The 18562-nt window shown below is 43.8% G+C and overlaps 1 protein-coding gene across 1 annotated transcript in view; it reads right to left on the bottom strand.

Moving 5' to 3' along the window:
- Positions 1–7162, bottom strand: part of LOC139401780 (nectin 1b-like) — a 64012-nt gene extending 56850 nt beyond the window's left edge. The window contains exon 1 of the mRNA XM_071145749.1: positions 7151–7162. The gene's annotated coding sequence lies outside the window, so the exon portion shown is untranslated. The remainder of the gene's footprint in view (positions 1–7150) is intronic.
- Between the last annotated feature and the right edge of the window lie 11400 nt (positions 7163–18562).

Raw genomic sequence — 18562 nt, 5'->3', positions numbered from 1 at the left:
ATATATATATACACAACCACAGATACCAGCAATAGTAGTACAAGCATTGTCTTGAAATCAATGTTTTAGAGGCAAATAGGAAATGCAGACTACGTAATGTGGAGATTTGCCTATGTTCTGACCTTGGCAATGACAAAGACTGTTGAGCCAAAAATACAGCTTTGCTGGAGAAGAGAGTCTCTGTCACACGTACACTATATATACAAGAGTATGTGGACACCCCTTCAAATTAGTGGATCCGCCAGTTTCAGACACACACGTTGTAAACAGGTGTATAAAATAGTCCTGTCTGAGTGGACTGATCCATTGTGGAGCCCGTGGGGGATGACACTGTCCACCAGTCTAAGACACCTGTCTGATTGGTTCCTGTCTGAGTGGACTGATCCATTGTGGAGCCCGTGGGGGATGACACTGTCCACCAGTCTAAGACAACTGTCTGATTGGTTCCTGTCTGAGTGGACTGATCCATTGTGGAGGCCGTGGGGGATGACACTGTCCACAAGTCTAAGACACCTGTCTGATTGGTTCCTGTCTGAGTGGACTGATCCATTGTGGAGCCCGTGGGGGATGACACTGTCCACCAGTCTAAGACACCTGTCTGATTGGTTCCTGTCTGAGTGGACTGATACATTGTGGAGGCCGTGGGGATGACACAGTCCACCAGTCTAAGACACCTGTCTGATTGGTTCCTGTCTGAGTGGACTGATCCATTGTGGAGGCCGTGGGGATGACACGGTCCACCAGTCTAAGACACCTGTCTGATTGGTTCTTGTCTGAGTGGACTGATCCATTGTGGAGGCCGTGGGGATGACACGGTCCACCAGTCTAAGACACCTGTCTGATTGGTTCCTGTCTGAGTGGACTGATCCATTGTGGAGGCCGTGGGGATGACACGGTCCACCAGTCTAAGACACCTGTCTGATTGGTTCCTGTCTGAGTGGACTGATCCATTGTGGAGGCCGTGGGGATGACACAGTCCACCAGTCTAAGACACCTGTCTGATTGGTTCCTGTCTGAGTGGACTGATCCATTGTGGAGGACGTGGGGATGACACAGTCCACCAGTCAAACAAGTGTTACTGAAATTGTATTTGGTTATATTACGTAAGAACAATGGTGCAACACTAATAAAAATAATATTATTTTATAACAATATCAATATCCTAACTGTTAAATATGCCTTTATAAATCATCAATATACTGTATCTACAGAAATAAGACCTGCTTCTATATGTTTATTAACCTACTGAATCCACCAAGCCTCATGCAACGACATGTCAAGTAAACCATTTCACAAATTCATCTGTTTTTAATCTGTGCTTTGCTGTAATAAAGGCTTTAAACGTTTATCATCAGAACAGCCTCTAGGATTATTTATAAATGATTTAGTGTTTACACTGATCCAAGTGATCAGCGTCACTGAGGAAATGAGTCTGCTGTTAATGATAATGCAGTTGACTTTCCCAAGGTTGCTGTTGAAGCCCATCCCCCGGAAGTTATTGGGGTCAAATTTGTCTCCACTTTAGTGGATTGGGGTGATCAGTCCTTGGTTCCAAATATTGGGGAAGATGCCAGAGCTGAGGATGATGCCAAAGAGTTTAAGTATAGCCAATTGGAATTTGTGGTCTGTATATTTGATCATTTCATTGAGGATACCATCAACACCACAGGCCTTTTTGGGTTGGAGGGTTTTTATTTTGTCCTGTAGTTCATTCAAGGTAATTGGAGAATCCAGTGGATTCTGGTCATCTTTAATAGTTGATTCTGAGACTTTGATCATGTACAGTGGTTCTTCCTTTAAAAGTTAGGAGCCTATATTGTTTTTATTTAACCTCTAACCACTAGGCTACCCTGCAGCCACTAGGCTACCCTGCCTTGACAGCTAGTGGTAGATGGTGGCATTCTGTCTCTACACACAAGGGGGAGTTAAAACGCTATTGGTAGTCTGAACTGTGGCACAAATGTACTATCTATTCGTAAATTAATGGAGGTGTTTTCAGCCTGAGAGTCTCTCATCTGGCACTAGATTCCTGCATTAGGCAACAACAACAAAAACGGTTGGTGGTCCTGGAGTTAAGAGAGAACTTGGGTCAATACAATGGGGGAATTTCACTTGACATGTGGACTGACGATGTTCCAAAAATAGGCACGGTGGACTTTTGGTTTCACTCCCTCTAAAAACAGATATAAATAATAATAAATAATAACTTTATTTAGAATGAGTAAGAATGTCTCACCCCATGTTCAATAACAGCCTTTCCTCTTCATTCAGATTACAATCACTCACTTTTGGTTGTTTGAAACAAAATTATCTTCAAAATGTCGTTATTTTTAAACAAGCCATAGAAAGTTGGTTGCAATTTTCAGTAAAACAAAGAAAGAAGTGAGGATATGCAGGTCATTGGTCCTGCATTAAAGACCAAAATTGGTTAAAGAAAATTGTGATAAATAAAATATATACCACCATCGCTTACGCATGTCATTTTCCTTTCATAATACAAAGCCATTATTAATATTTGTATGATTATTAGTATCATTATCATTATTATTATTATCATAATTAGTATCATTATCATTGTTATTTGTATGAATATTATTACCATCATTATTATCATTTTCTTCATTATCATTATCATTATTGTTAGCATTATTATTTGTATGGTTATTATTATCATTATTATTATCATTAGTATTATTATCATTATTATTATCATCATTATTATTATCATTATTATAATTATTATTATAATAATAATTATTATCATTATTATTTGTATGATTATTATTATCGTTATTATTATCATTATTATGTGTATGAATATTAGTATTATTGTTATTATTATCGTTATTATTATCATTATAATTTGTATGATTATTATTATTATCGTTATTATTATCATTATTATGTGTATGATTATTATTATCGTTATTATTATCATTATTATTTGTATGATTATTATTATTATCATTAGTATCATTATTATTATCATTATTATTATTAGCATTATTATTATTATTATTTGTATGATTATTATTATCATTATCATTATTATTATCAGTATTATTTTTATCATTATCATTATTATTATTATTAACCCTGCATTATAACTATATAAAAGCCCCTTAGATATTCTCATATATTCTCACAGATCCTAATGAAAATGCCCCTTAGATATTAATTTAGAATCCTCCAATCCTCTAAATGTAATTATTGGAGGAGAGTCACGTCATTGGTTGAGAGTCAGGCGGCATTGAAGAGGGCGAGGAACGAGATGGAGTCACAATCCATGTAGATGTTTATTTACTCTGCTGGCATCTTGACCCAGTTTATAGCCTCATTTGCAATGCAAGCCATAACAAATTACTATGGGAATAAACGGAAGAGGCAAGTGGAAGGGGGAAAAACGAAGGATCTTCTCTGTCGGCCCTGGAGGCCTTTTGAAAACATGTTTTCACAACGGCTATTAGCAGGACAATAGACATGATGTGGTCTCAAAAACACCTCTCTGACACAACACATCTCTTGATCCTGGGCCTGCAGGACGCAAAGGTCTTTGTTTGTCATTGGGTCGAAACTACAGAACAGTACAAAACAAGAGAACACACATGGTTAATGTTCAGATGATTAGTATTTTTTTATAATAATAATAATTACATATAAAATGTCTGACAGAGCCTTTCCATAAGTCCACTCAAGTTTCTTCAACTGTCTTCTGACTGTGATTAGAGCGAAGTTGATTGCCTTTGACAATAACTCATCATCTTTAAACATCAATGAGTCCATCCCCCAGCTAGCCCAGTGGATCTGGGCCGATTCCAGCTGACGTCATGTGGCCTGAGTCTGGGCCGCCTTCGGCAGTATTACTTATGGCTAGGCCGATTCCTGTGTGAGTTATCTGGCCCAAATGTATAACTTGGGGCTCGGGCCGATTCCGGTGAGAGTTATCTTGCCCAAATGTATAACTTGGGGCTCGGGCTGATTCCGGTGAGAGTTATCTGGCCCAAATGTATTACTTGGGGCTCGGGCCGATTCCGGTGAGAGTTATCTGGCCCAAATGTATAACTTGGGGCCCAGGCCGATTCCGGTGAGAGTTATCTGGTCCAAATGTATAACTTGGGGCTCAGGCCGATTCCGGTGAGAGTTATCTGGTCCAAATGTATAACTTGGGGCTCGGGCCGATTCCGGTGAGAGTTATCTGGCCCAAATGTATAACTTGGGGCTCGGGCCTATTGTGGCTACTCTCTGGCAGATGATTACACGGGCTGCATTATATAATTAACATTTCGTTAATAATTTATTTTTCCATATTTTGTCATTGTTTCTGTGGTCAAAATAGTATTTTGATACTTTGATCAGCATTAAACATTTTTTTGGATGGGGCCTCCCGAGTGACGCAGCGGTCTGACACTGCATTGCAGTGCAAACTGTGCTGCTACAGATGCTGGTTCGATACCCATGACCGGCCGCGACCGGGAGACCCATGAGGCGACGCACAATTGGCCTGGGTTAGGGGACGTTTTGGCTGGTCGAGATGTCCTTGGGCGCATGCACGCTGACACAGTCGTCAGGTGTACGGTGTTTCCTCCAACACATTGTTGCGGCTGGCTTCAGGGTTAAGCGTGCATTGTGTCAAGAAGCAGTGCGGCTTGGCAGGGTTGTGTTTCGGAGGATGCACGGCTCTCAACCTTTGCCTATCTGAAGTCCGTACGGGAGTTTCAGCAATAGGACAAGACAAATGGATCTTTCGAGTCCACCAAATGCATTGTTTTCTAACCACGTCTGGATGGATCCATAACAAATTACTATGGGAATAAATATCACTGAATGACATAAATATTGGATTAAAGTAGGCTAATGAAGGAAACATATTGTTACTTACAGGAACACCCAAAGTCATCAAATTGTTATGATAGGATTTTGAAGCATTAGCCACGTGTGGTCAACTATTTCAGCACTGTTTCACACTGCTCTGAGACAAGCATGGTGTTAGCAGTTGATGTTATTCCCCAAAGCAAATCTGCTCTGAGACAAGCAAGGTGTTAGCAGTTGATGTTATTCCCCAAAGCAAATCTGCTCTGAGACAAGCATGGTGTTAGCAGTTGATGTTATTCCCCAAAGCAAATCTGCTCTGAGACAAGCATGGTGTTAGCAGTTGATGTTATTCCCCAAAGCAAATCTGCTCTGAGACAAGCATGGTGTTAGCAGTTGATGTTATTCCCCAAAGCAAATCTGCTCTGAGACAAGCATGGTGTTAGCAGTTGATGTTATTCCCCAAAGCAAATCTGCTCTGAGACAAGCATGGTGTTAGCAGTTGATGTTATTCCCCAAAGCAAATCTGCTCTGAGACAAGCATGGTGTTAGCAGTTGATGTTATTCCCCAAAGCAAATCTGCTCTGAGACAAGCATGGTGTTAGCAGTTGATGTTATTCCCCAAAGCAAATCTGCTCTGAGACAAGCATGGTGTTAGCAGTTGATGTTATTCCCCAAAGCAAATCTGCTCTGAGACAAGCATGGTGTTAGCAGTTGATGTTATTCCCCAAAGCAAATCTGCTCTGAGACAAGCATGGTGTTAGCAGTTGATGTTATTCCCCAAAGCAAATCTGCTCTGAGACAAGCATGGTGTTAGCAGTTGATGTTATTCCCCAAAGCAAATCTGCTCTGAGACAAGCATGGTGTTAGCAGTTGATGTTATTCCCCAAAGCAAATCTGCTCTGAGACAAGCATGGTGTTAGCAGTTGATGTTATTCCCCAAAGCAAATCAGGGGTAGAAAAATAGCTTTATTTGAAATGGACAAATCAGAGATGTTACGCTGAGAAGTAGATGTTCAGTCTTCCCTGTCCTCAGTGATTCTCCACAGAACAAAGAAACAGGATGTAAATTATAACCCCCCTCCCCACCCTAGCCTGGGGTTGACCAATCAGAAGTCATTGCAGTACAACTGGCCCAATGCTCCAGACTCAATGTACAGACAAATGAAAAGTTGCCACACGAGAGTCCAGGACTGAAATTCCACAGATTTTAAACATATGTTACTTGATCATTCCCTATTGATGGTTAATTCTAGTCCTCTCGTTGTGTATTTATCTTCAAAATATTCCTATAGCGGGGACTGGTTTTGAGAAATCAATAAGATTTACATTTTCACTGAATCTCCATTTGGGTATTGGTTTAGACTACAATTAGGGTGTAGAAATGTTAGGATTCACTCACAGTCACTTAGTAGCCTACTCCCGACCGGTCACGTTGTACAGCGCCAAATTTTCATAGCGTTTCGTTTTTCTTGGAATAGAAACATCATAATATTAATCAAATTAATAATTAAGGTACATTTCTTAAAATCAATCCCATATACTATGTTTTTTTTAAAAAAGGTTTTAAATTATCTAGTACAGCCAATATTGAAGACTATCAAATGCTTCTCAAATAATCCCTCTGGTGGTCAAACTAGCATTAACGGTAACAATGGCTGACAATGAAATAAGGTGCCACAGAATTCTGCAGCAGGCTGTAATATGTCCTGCAGTATGACACAACTGTTCAAGGAAGAACCACATGTTGTTTCTGTTTGTCTTTGTAATAGAGCCAAAGATATTGGAGAAGTGGTTTATCCATAACATCTCTGTTTTGGATAGATAACTCTTTATGTTGTTGTTTGTTTAGCATTTTCCAATTTCACAAGAAGTGGTTAGACTCTATGGATTCTTCCATTGCATTGAGCTCGTATCTGACGTGCTGTTGCTTCTTCAGGTTTTCTGGGTCTCTATGACGGGTTTCTCGATTTCTTTCTAAGGTTTTTGCTTTATTCATCAAACCATTTGTCTTGTTGTTAATTTTCTTAGGTTGTCTGCTTGAAAGCAGAAGCTGAGAATTCAAATATACTGTTTATGTTTTCTACTGCCAAGTTTACACCTTCACTACTACAGTGGAAAGTTTTGTCCAGGAAGTTGTCTAAAAGGGATTGGATTTGTTGTTGCCTAATTGTTTTTTTGGTAGGTTTCTACACTACATTCATTCCATCTATAGCATTTCTAGGAGACTCTGGGTTGAGGTCAGTGATAAAGTAATCTACAGTACTACTGCCATGAGATGAGCTTTAGCTGTACCTACCGTAGGAGCCCCCTCGAAACCTACCATTGACTATGTACATACCCAGCGTCCGACAGAGCTGCAGGAGTTGCTGGTTATGTTGCCGTAGTTGTGTCTAGGGGGGATTAAGGGGAAGGGAATGCTGTAGGTGTTTGACCTCCGATGTGTTGATTCTCTCTCTCTCTCTCTCTCTCTCTCTCTCTCTCTCTCTCTCTCTCTGTCTCTCTCTCTCTCTCTCTCTCTGTCTCTCTCTCTCTCTCTCTCTCTCTCTCTCTCTCTCTCTCTCTCTCTCTCTCTCTCTCTCTCTCTCTGTCTCTCTCTCTCTCTCTCTCTCTCTCTCTCTCTCTCTCTCTCTGTCTCTCGTTACGGTACTACTACGAAACATAAACAGTGTTGGGTTTACCTGGCTAAACGGCATGATGACATCACCCTAAACCAGATAGGAGATAGCAGGCAGGCCAACTGTCACTAACCAAACAAGTCCAACTGTCACTAACCAAACAAGTGGGCGAGAGTCAAAACACCCAAATGGCATTTGCCCCTGCAACGCACCCGATTTACTTTATAGTGCACTACTTTTGACCAGGGCCCATTGGGCTTACGTTAAGATGAGTGCACTATATATAGAATAGGGTACTATTTGGGATGCTGCTGGTCAATGATTACATGTAGGATTAGGTATCAGTCTGACACACTGAAGGACGAAAAGAGGGAACAATATTTTATGTCAATATTATCAAAGCTGTATCTTCACTATGAAAACTCATAGATTCCATAAACTCTTATTATAAACAATACAAGTGTCAATGTATGGCCTCTCTTAAAGTGCCAGTTAAACCAGGGGCAATGCATGACCTCTCTTACAGTGACAGTTAAATCAGGGGCAATGTATGACCTCTCTTAAAGTGACAGTTGAACCAGGGGCAATGTATGACCTCTCTTAAAGTGACAGTTGAACCAGGGGCAATGTATGGCCTCTCTTAAAGTGACAGTTAAACCAGGGGCAATGTATGACCTCTCTTACAGTGACAGTTAAACCAGGGGCAATGTATGGCCTCTCTTACAGTGACAGTTAAACCAGGGGCAATGTATGACCTCTCTTACAGTGACAGTTAAACCAGGGGCAATGTATGACCTCTCTTAAAGTGACAGTTAAATCAGGGGCAATGTATGGCCTCTCTTACAGTGACAGTTAAACCAGGGGCAATGTATGACCTCTCTTACAGTGACAGTTAAACCAGGGGCAATGTATGACCTCTCTTAAAGTGACAGTTGAACCAGGGGCAATGTATGACCTCTATTACAGTGACAGTTAAACCAGGGGCAATGTATGACCTCTCTTAAAGTGACAGTTAAACCAGGGGCAATGTATGGCCTCTCTTAAAGTGACAGTTAAACCAGGGGCAATGTATGACCTCTCTTAAAGTGACAGTTGAACCAGGGGCAATGTATGACTATCTTAATGTGACAGGTAAACCAGGGGCAATGTATGACCTCTCTTAAAGTGACAGTTAAAACAGGGGCAATGTATGGCCTCTCTTAAAGTGACAGTTAAATCAGGGGCAATGTATGACCTCTCTTAAAGTGACAGTTGAACCAGGGGCAATGTATGGCCTCTCTTAAAGTGACAGTTAAACCAGGGGCAATGTATGACCTCTCTTACAGTGACAGTTAAACCAGGGGCAATGTATGGCCTCTCTTACAGTGACAGTTAAACCAGGGGCAATGTATGACCTCTCTTACAGTGACAGTTAAACCAGGGGCAATGTATGACCTCTCTTAAAGTGACAGTTAAATCAGGGGCAATGTATGGCCTCTCTTACAGTGACAGTTAAACCAGGGGCAATGTATGACCTCTCTTACAGTGACAGTTAAACCAGGGGCAATGTATGACCTCTCTTAAAGTGACAGTTGAACCAGGGGCAATGTATGACCTCTATTACAGTGACAGTTAAACCAGGGGCAATGTATGACCTCTCTTAAAGTGACAGTTAAACCAGGGGCAATGTATGGCCTCTCTTAAAGTGACAGTTAAACCAGGGGCAATGTATGACCTCTCTTAAAGTGACAGTTGAACCAGGGGCAATGTATGACTATCTTAATGTGACAGGTAAACCAGGGGCAATGTATGACCTCTCTTAAAGTGACAGTTAAAACAGGGGCAATGTATGGCCTCTCTTAAAGTGACAGTTAAATCAGGGGCAATGTATGACCTCTCTTAAAGTGACAGTTAAACCAGTGGCAATGTATGACCACTGTTAAAGTGACAGTTAAACCAGGGGCAATGTATGGCCTCTCTTAAAGTGACAGTTAAACCAGGGGCAATGTTTGACCTCTCTTAAAGTGACAGTTAAACCAGGGGCAATGTATGGCCTCTGTTAAAGTGGAAGTTAAACCAGGGGCAATGTATGGCCTCTCTTAAAGTGCCAGTTAAACCAGGGGCAATGTATGACCTCTCTTACAGTGACAGTTAAATCAGGGGCAATGTATGACCTCTCTTAAAGTGACAGTTGAACCAGGGGCAATGTATGACCTCTCTTAAAGTGACAGTTGAACCAGGGGCAATGTATGGCCTCTCTTAAAGTGACAGTTAAACCAGGGGCAATGTATGACCTCTCTTACAGTGTCAGTTAAACCAGGGGCAATGTATGGCCTCTCTTAAAGTGACAGTTAAATCAGGGGCAATGTATGGCCTCTCTTACAGTGACAGTTAAACCAGGGGAAATGTATGACCTCTCTTACAGTGACAGTTAAACCAGGGGCAATGTATGACCTCTCTTAAAGTGACAGTTAAACCAGGGGCAATGTATGGCCTCTCTTAAAGTGACAGTTAAACCAGGGGCAATGTATGACCTCTCTTAAAGTGACAGTTGAACCAGGGGCAATGTATGACTATCTTAATGTGACAGGTAAACCAGGGGCAATGTATGACCTCTCTTAAAGTGACAGTTAAAACAGGGGCAATGTATGGCCTCTCTTAAAGTGACAGTTAAACCAGGGGCAATGTATGGCCTCTCTTAAAGTGACAGTTAAACCAGGGGCAATGTATGACCTCTCTTAAAGTGACAGTTGAACCAGGGGCAATGTATGACTATCTTAATGTGACAGGTAAACCAGGGGCAATGTATGACCTCTCTTAAAGTGACAGTTAAAACAGGGGCAATGTATGGCCTCTCTTAAAGTGACAGTTAAATCAGGGGCAATGTATGACCTCTCTTAAAGTGACAGTTAAACCAGTGGCAATGTATGGCCTCTGTTAAAGTGACAGTTAAACCAGGGGCAATGTATGGCCTCTCTTAAAGTGACAGTTAAACCAGGGGCAATGTTTGACCTCTCTTAAAGTGACAGTTAAACCAGGGGCAATGTATGGCCTCTGTTAAAGTGGAAGTTAAACCAGGGGCAATGTATGGCCTCTGTTAAAGTGACAGTTAAACCAGGGGCAATGTATGACCTCTCTTACAGTGACAGTTAAATCAGGGGCAATGTATGACCTCTCTTAAAGTGACAGTTGAACCAGGGGCAATGTATGACCTCTCTTAAAGTGACAGTTGAACCAGGGGCAATGTATGGCCTCTCTTAAAGTGACAGTTAAACCAGGGGCAATGTATGACCTCTCTTACAGTGTCAGTTAAACCAGGGGCAATGTATGGCCTCTCTTAAAGTGACAGTTAAATCAGGGGCAATGTATGGCCTCTCTTACAGTGACAGTTAAACCAGGGGAAATGTATGACCTCTCTTACAGTGACAGTTAAACCAGGGGCAATGTATGACCTCTCTTAAAGTGACAGTTAAACCAGGGGCAATGTATGGCCTCTCTTAAAGTGACAGTTAAACCAGGGGCAATGTATGACCTCTCTTAAAGTGACAGTTGAACCAGGGGCAATGTATGACTATCTTAATGTGACAGGTAAACCAGGGGCAATGTATGACCTCTCTTAAAGTGACAGTTAAAACAGGGGCAATGTATGGCCTCTCTTAAAGTGGCAGTTAAATCAGGGGCAATGTATGACCTCTCTTAAAGTGACAGTTAAACCAGTGGCAATGTATGACCACTGTTAAAGTGACAGTTAAACCAGGGGCAATGTATGGCCTCTCTTAAAGTGACAGTTAAACCAGGGGCAATGTTTGACCTCTCTTAAAGTGACAGTTAAACCAGGGGCAATGTATGGCCTCTGTTAAAGTGGAAGTTAAACCAGGGGCAATGTATGGCCTCTGTTAAAGTGACAGTTAAACCAGGGGCAATGTATGGCCTCTGTTAAAGTGACAGTTAAATCAGGGGCAATGTATGACCTCTCTTAAAGTGACAGTTAAACCGGGGGCAATGTATGGCCTCTGTTAAAGTGACAGTTAAACCAGGGGCAATGTATGGCCTCTGTTAAAGTGACAGTTAAACCAGGGGCAATGTATGGCCTCTGTTAAAGTGACAGTTAAACCAGGGGCAATGTATGGCCTCTGTTAAAGTGGCAGTTATGTGCCAAAATAGGATATTATTACTTGCGTAACATACAACAATGGTTGTGTCCGAAACAGCAACCTACTCCCTGTGTAGTGCACTACTCAATGGGCCCTAGTCAAAAGTTGTCCTCTACATAGGGACTAGGGAGTCATTCGGGATGCATACATTATCCCATTATGGAATCAGACTGATATTATTTGTTACAGTGAGACTCTAGGGGATGTTTACAACAGCCAGACAATTACTCAACAAAACAGCCATAGAGAAGCATAGAGAAGACCAGCAAGAGGGCCCTCATCAGCATCACGCAGACATGCCCTCATGGTGAGCATTCCTATGAATGGAACAGTCAGTCACATGGACCTCACTGTGAGCATTCCTATGAATGGAACAGTCAGACATGACCTCACTGTGAACATTCATATGAATGGAACAGTCAGTCACATGGACCTCACTGTGAGCATTCCTATGAATGGAACAGTCAGACATGACCTCACTGTGAACATTCATATGAATGGAACAGTCAGTCACATGGACCTCACTGTGAGCATTCCTATGAATGGAACAGTCAGACATGACCCTCACTGTGAGCATTCCTATGAATGGAACAGGCAGACATGACCTCACTGTGAACATTCATATGAATTGGAACAGTCAGTCACATGGACCTCACTGTGAGCATTCCTATGAATGGAACAGGCAGACATGACCTCACTGTGAACATTCATATGAATGGAACAGTCAACCACATGACCTCACTGTGAACATTCATATGAATGGAACAGTCAGACATGACCTCACTGTGAACATTCCTATGAATGGAACAGTCAACCACATGACCTCACTGTGAACATTCATATGAATGGAACAGTCAGACATTACCTCACTGTGAGCATTCCTATGAATGGAACAGACAGACATGACCTCACTGTGAGCATTCCTATGAATGGAACAGACAGACATGACCTCACTGTGAACATTCCTATGAATGGAACAGACATGACCTCACTGTGAGCATTCCTATGAATGGAACAGACAGACACATGGACCTCACTGTGAACATTCCTATGAACAGAACAGACAGACACATGGACCTCACTGTGAACATTCCTATGAATGGAACAGTCAGACATGACCTCACTGTGAACATTCCTATGAATGGAACAGACAGACACATGTTGCAAGCACCTGGCCAGCAACCTTCACCTGTCAGGGCAACAGATTTCACAGACTCATCATGTGTACAAAACCCATTTCATTATTTTGATACATTTGATAACCCAACTGTGAAACATAACGTGTGTGTGACTGACCAGTATATTTGATGAAGGGCCAGGTGCTGATCTACACTGCTAAGCCCATCAATGAGGCTCTGGCAAAGACCTCCCCTCCAGCCTCACCTCTTGTCTGCTCACCAAAGGCCATCGATTGGAAGAACAGAATTAGGTAGGTTTAGTTTGACCTGATCAAACTTCAACATAGTGCCTGTTTGTGTGTCAGATATGACCTATCCCTAACTGCCATTGGTAACAGAACAGTGACTGTGTGTGTGTATCTCTCATGAGATGCAGAGAGACCTGGCACTCAACACACCCACTATGAGGTGATTACTAACAACACCATACAGCACAAATGTCCAGAAATAGAAACACCCTTTTCATTCCACGTGTCAATGATGAACTCTGTCTCAACTCTGCCTATTTCCACAGATGGACTGGAGATGATTTTACTCCTTTCCAATAAATAACGAGTCTTATTCTGGTGACATGAGGATCGATGCTCGACTGCTATTTGACATGTAGAAATAATCTCTCTCTTAAGCCCATAATAATGTCATCATGTAGACTATACCCCCACTGTGTCTGCCAGCTGTTGGCCAGAGCGCACGTGTCAATACCAGACTTGAACAATTCGCTATTTGTGACAAACCCATCAGTAGAGTGAAAAATGCGATGGAAACTAATTTGTATTGTTTAGTCGGTACATGGCACTTTAACGGCAAGGGTCATGTGTATGTACACTGCGTCATCACGCACAGTCTTTGATCTGCAACAAGTACATTTCACGTATTCTGAACCAGGATCAGGTATCAGTCAATATGGGGAGGGAGAAACCCTGTGTATTCTGGACCAGGATCAGTCCATATGTGGAGGGAGAAACCCTGTGTATTCTGGACCAGGATCAGTCCATATGTGGAGGGAGAAACCCCGTGTATTCTGGACCAGGATCAGTCAATATGGGGAGGGAGAAACCCTGTGCATTCTGAACCAGGATCAGTCCATATGGGGAGGGAGAAACCCTGTGTATTCTGGACCAGGATCAGGTATCAGTCAATATGGGGAGGGAGAAACCCTGTGTATTCTGAACCAGGATCAGGTATCAGTCAATATGGGGAGGGAGAAACCCTGTGTATTCTGCACCAGGATCAGTCAATATGGGGAGGGAGACACCCTGTGTATTCTGAACCGGGATCAGTCCATATGGGGAGGGAGAAACCCTGTGTATTCTGGACCAGGATCAGTCAATATGGGGAGGGAGAAACCCTGTGTATTCTGGACCAGGATAAGGTATCAGTCAATATGGGGAGGGAGAAACCCTGTGTATTCTGGACCAGGATCAGGTATCAGTCAATATGGGGAGGGAGAAACCCTGTGTATTCTGGACCAGGATCAGTCAATATGGGGAGGGAGAAACCCTGTGTATTCTGGACCAGGATCAGTCCATATGGGGAGGGAGAAACCCTGTGTATTCTGGACCAGGATCAGGTATCAGTCAATATGGGGAGGGAGAAACCCTGTGTATTCTGGACCAGGATCAGGTATCAGTCAATATGGGGAGGGAGAAACCCTGTGTATTCTGGACCAGGATCAGTCAATATGGGGAGGGAGAAACCCTGTGTATTCTGGACCAGGATCAGTCCATATGGGGAGGGAGAAACCCTGTGTATTCTGAACAAGGATCAGGTATCAGTCAATATGGGGAGGGAGAAACCCTGTGTATTCTGGACCAGGATCAGGTATCAGTCAATATGGGGAGGGAGAAACCCTGTGTATTCTGAACCAGGATCAGGTATCAGTCAATATGGGTAGAGAGAAACCCTGTGTATTCTGGACCAGGATCAGTCCATATGGGGAGGGAGAAACCCTGTGTATTCTGGACCAGGATCAGTCAATATGAGGAGGGAGAAACCCTGTGTATTCTGGACCAGGATCAGGTATCAGTCAATATGGGGAGGGAGAAACCCTGTGTATTCTGGACCAGGATCAGGTATCCATATGGGGAGGGAGAAACCCTGTGTATTCTGGACCAGGATCAGGTATCAGTCAATATGGGGAGGGAGAAACCCTGTGTATTCTGGACCAGGATCAGTCCATATGGGGAGGGAGAAACCCTGTGTATTCTGGACCAGGATCAGACCATATGGGGAGGGAGAAACCCTGTGTATTCTGGACCAGGATCAGGTATCAGTCAATATGGGGAGGGAGAAACCCTGTGTATTCTGAACCAGGATCAGGTGTGTATCAGGATCAATATGGGGAGGGAGAAACCCTGTGTATTCTGGACCAGGATCAGTAATATGGGGAGGGAGAAACCCTGTGTATTCTGGACCAGGATCAGTCCATATGGGGAGGGAGAAACCCTGTGTATTCTGAACCAGGATCAGGTATCAGTCAATATGGGGAGGGAGAAACCCTGTGTATTCTGGACCAGGATCAGGTATCAGTCAATATGGGGAGGGAGACACCCTGTGTATTCTGGACCAGGATCAGGTATCAGTCAATATGGGGAGGGAGAAACCCTGTGTATTCTGGACCAGGATCAGTCAATATGAGGAGGGAGAAACCCTGTGTATTCTGGACCAGGATCAGGTATCAGTCAATATGGGGAGGGAGAAACCCTGTGTATTCTGGACCAGGATCAGGTATCAGTCAATATGGGGAGGGAGAAACCCTGTGTATTCTGGACCAGGATCAGTCCATATGGGGAGGGAGAAACCCTGTGTATTCAGGACCAGGATCAGTCCATATGGGGAGGGAGAAACCCTGTGTATTCTGGACCAGGATCAGGTATCAGTCAATATGGGGAGGGAGAAACCCTGTGTATTCTGAACCAGGATCAGGTATCAGTCAATATGGGGAGGGAGAAACCCTGTGTATTCTGGACCAGGATCAGGTATCAGTCAATATGGGGAGGGAGAAACCCTGTGTATTCTGAACCAGGATCAGGTATCAGTCAATATGGGGAGGGAGAAACCCTGTGTATTCTGGACCAGGATCAGTCAATATGAGGAGGGAGAAACCCTGTGTATTCTGGACCAGGATCAGGTATCAGTCAATATGGGGAGGGAGAAACCCTGTGTATTCTGGACCAGGATCAGGTATCAGTCAATATGGGGAGGGAGAAACCCTCTGTATTCTGGACCAGGATCAGTCCATATGGGGAGGGAGAAACCCTGTGTATTCTGGACCAGGATCAGTCCATATGGGGAGGGAGAAACCCTGTGTATTCTGGACCAGGATCAGGTATCAGTCAATATGGGGAGGGAGAAACCCTGTGTATTCGGAACCAGGATCAGGTATCAGTCAATATGGGGAGGGAGAAACCCTGTGTATTCTGAACCAGGATCAGGTATCAGTCAATATGGGGAGAGAGAAACCCTGTGTATTCTGGACCAGGATCAGTCCATATGGGGAGGGAGAAACCCAGTGTATTCTGGACCAGGATCAGTCAATATGAGGAGGGAGAAACCCTGTGTATTCTGGACCAGGATCAGTCAATATGGGGAGGGAGAAACCCTGTGTATTCTGGACCAGGATCAGTCCATATGGGGAGGGAGAAACCCTGTGTATTCTGGACCAGGATCAGGTATCAGTCAATATGGGGAGGGAGAAACCCTGTGTATTCTGAACCAGGATCAGGTATCAGTCAATATGGGGAGGGAGAAACCCTGTGTATTCTGGACCAGGATCAGGTATCAGTCAATATGGGGAGGGAGAAACCCTGTGTATTCTGGACCAGGATCAGGTATCAGTCAATATGGGGAGAGAGAAACCCTGTGTATTCTGGACCAGGATCAGTCCATATGGGGAGGGAGAAACCCTGTGTATTCTGGACCAGGATCAGTCAATATGAGGAGGGAGAAACCCTGTGTATTCTGGACCAGGATCAGGTATCAGTCAATATGGGGAGGGAGAAACCCTGTGTATTCTGGACCAGGATCAGGTATCAGTCAATATGGGGAGGGAGAACCCCTGTGTATTCTGGACCACGATCAGGTATCAGTCAATATGGGGAGGGAGAAACCCTGTGTATTCTGAACCAGGATCAGGTATCAGTCAATATGGGGAGAGAGAAACCCTGTGTATTCTGGACCAGGATCAGTCCATATGGGGAGGGAGAAACCCTGTGTATTCTGGACCAGGATCAGTCAATATGAGGAGGGAGAAACCCTGTGTATTCTGGACCAGGATCAGGTATCAGTCAATATGGGGAGGGAGAAACCCTGTGTATTCTGGACCAGGATCAGGTATCAGTCAATATGGGGAGGGAGAAACCCTGTGTATTCTGAACCAGGATCAGTCCATATGGGGAGGGAGACACCCTGTGTATTCTGAACCGGGATCAGGTATCAGTCAATATGGGGAGGGAGAAACCCTGTGTATTCTGAACCAGGATCAGGTATCAGTCAATATGGGGAGGGAGAAACCCTGTGTATTCTGCACCAGGATCAGTCAATATGGGGAGGGAGACACCCTGTGTATTCTGAACCGGGATCAGTCCATATGGGGAGGGAGAAACCCTGTGTATTCTGGACCAGGATCAGTCAATATGGGGAGGGAGAAACCCTGTGTATTCTGGACCAGGATCAGGTATCAGTCAATATGGGGAGGGAGACACCCTGTGTATTCTGGACCAGGATCAGGTATCAGTCAATATGGGGAGGGAGAAACCCTGTGTATTCTGGACCAGGATCAGTAATATGGGGAGGGAGAAACCCTGTGTATTCTGGACCAGGATCAGTCCATATGGGGAGGGAGAAACCCTGTGTATTCTGGACCAGGATCAGGTATCAGTCAATATGGGGAGGGAGAAACCCTGTGTATTCTGAACCAGGATCAGGTATCAGTCAATATGGGGAGGGAGAAACCCTGTGTATTCTGGACCAGGATCAGGTATCAGTCAATATGGGGAGGAAGAAACCCTGTGTATTCTGAACCAGGATCAGGTATCAGTCAATATGGGGAGAGAGAAACCCTGTGTATTCTGGACCAGGATCAGTCCATATGGGGAGGGAGAAACCCTGTGTATTCTGGACCAGGATCAGTCAATATGAGGAGGGAGAAACCCTGTGTATTCTGGACCAGGATCAGGTATCAGTCAATATGGGGAGGGAGAAACCCTGTGTATTCTGGACCAGGATCAGGTATCAGTCAATATGGGGAGGGAGAAACCCTGTGTATTCTGGACCAGGATCAGTCCATATGGGGAGGGAGAAACCCTGTGTATTCAGGACCAGGATCAGTCCATATGGGGAGGGAGAAACCCTGTGTATTCTGGACCAGGATCAGGTATCAGTCAATATGGGGAGGGAGAAACCCTGTGTATTCTGGACCAGGATCAGGTATCAGTCAATATGGGGAGGGAGAAACCCTGTGTATTCTGGACCAGGATCAGGTATCAGTCAATATGGGGAGGGAGAAACCCTGTGTATTCTGAACCAGGATCAGGTATCAGTCAATATGGGGAGGGAGAAATCCTGTGTATTCTGCACCAGGATCAGTCAATATGGGGAGGGAGACACCCTGCGTATTCTGAACCGGGATCAGTCCATATGGGGAGGGAGAAACCCTGTGTATTCTGGACCAGGATCAGTCAATATGGGGAGGGAGAAACCCTGTGTATTCTGGACCAGGATCAGGTATCAGTCAATATGGGGAGGGAGAAACCCTGTGTATTCTGGACCAGGATCAGGTATCAGTCAATATGGGGAGGGAGAAACCCTGTGTATTCTGGACCAG

The sequence above is a fragment of the Oncorhynchus clarkii genome, unplaced genomic scaffold (assembly GCF_045791955.1).
Source record: "Oncorhynchus clarkii lewisi isolate Uvic-CL-2024 unplaced genomic scaffold, UVic_Ocla_1.0 unplaced_contig_8368_pilon_pilon, whole genome shotgun sequence".
NCBI classification, from domain to species: domain Eukaryota; kingdom Metazoa; phylum Chordata; class Actinopteri; order Salmoniformes; family Salmonidae; genus Oncorhynchus; species Oncorhynchus clarkii.
Note: the sequence above shows the minus strand (reverse complement) of the source record. Positions and strands in the feature narration are given on the sequence as shown.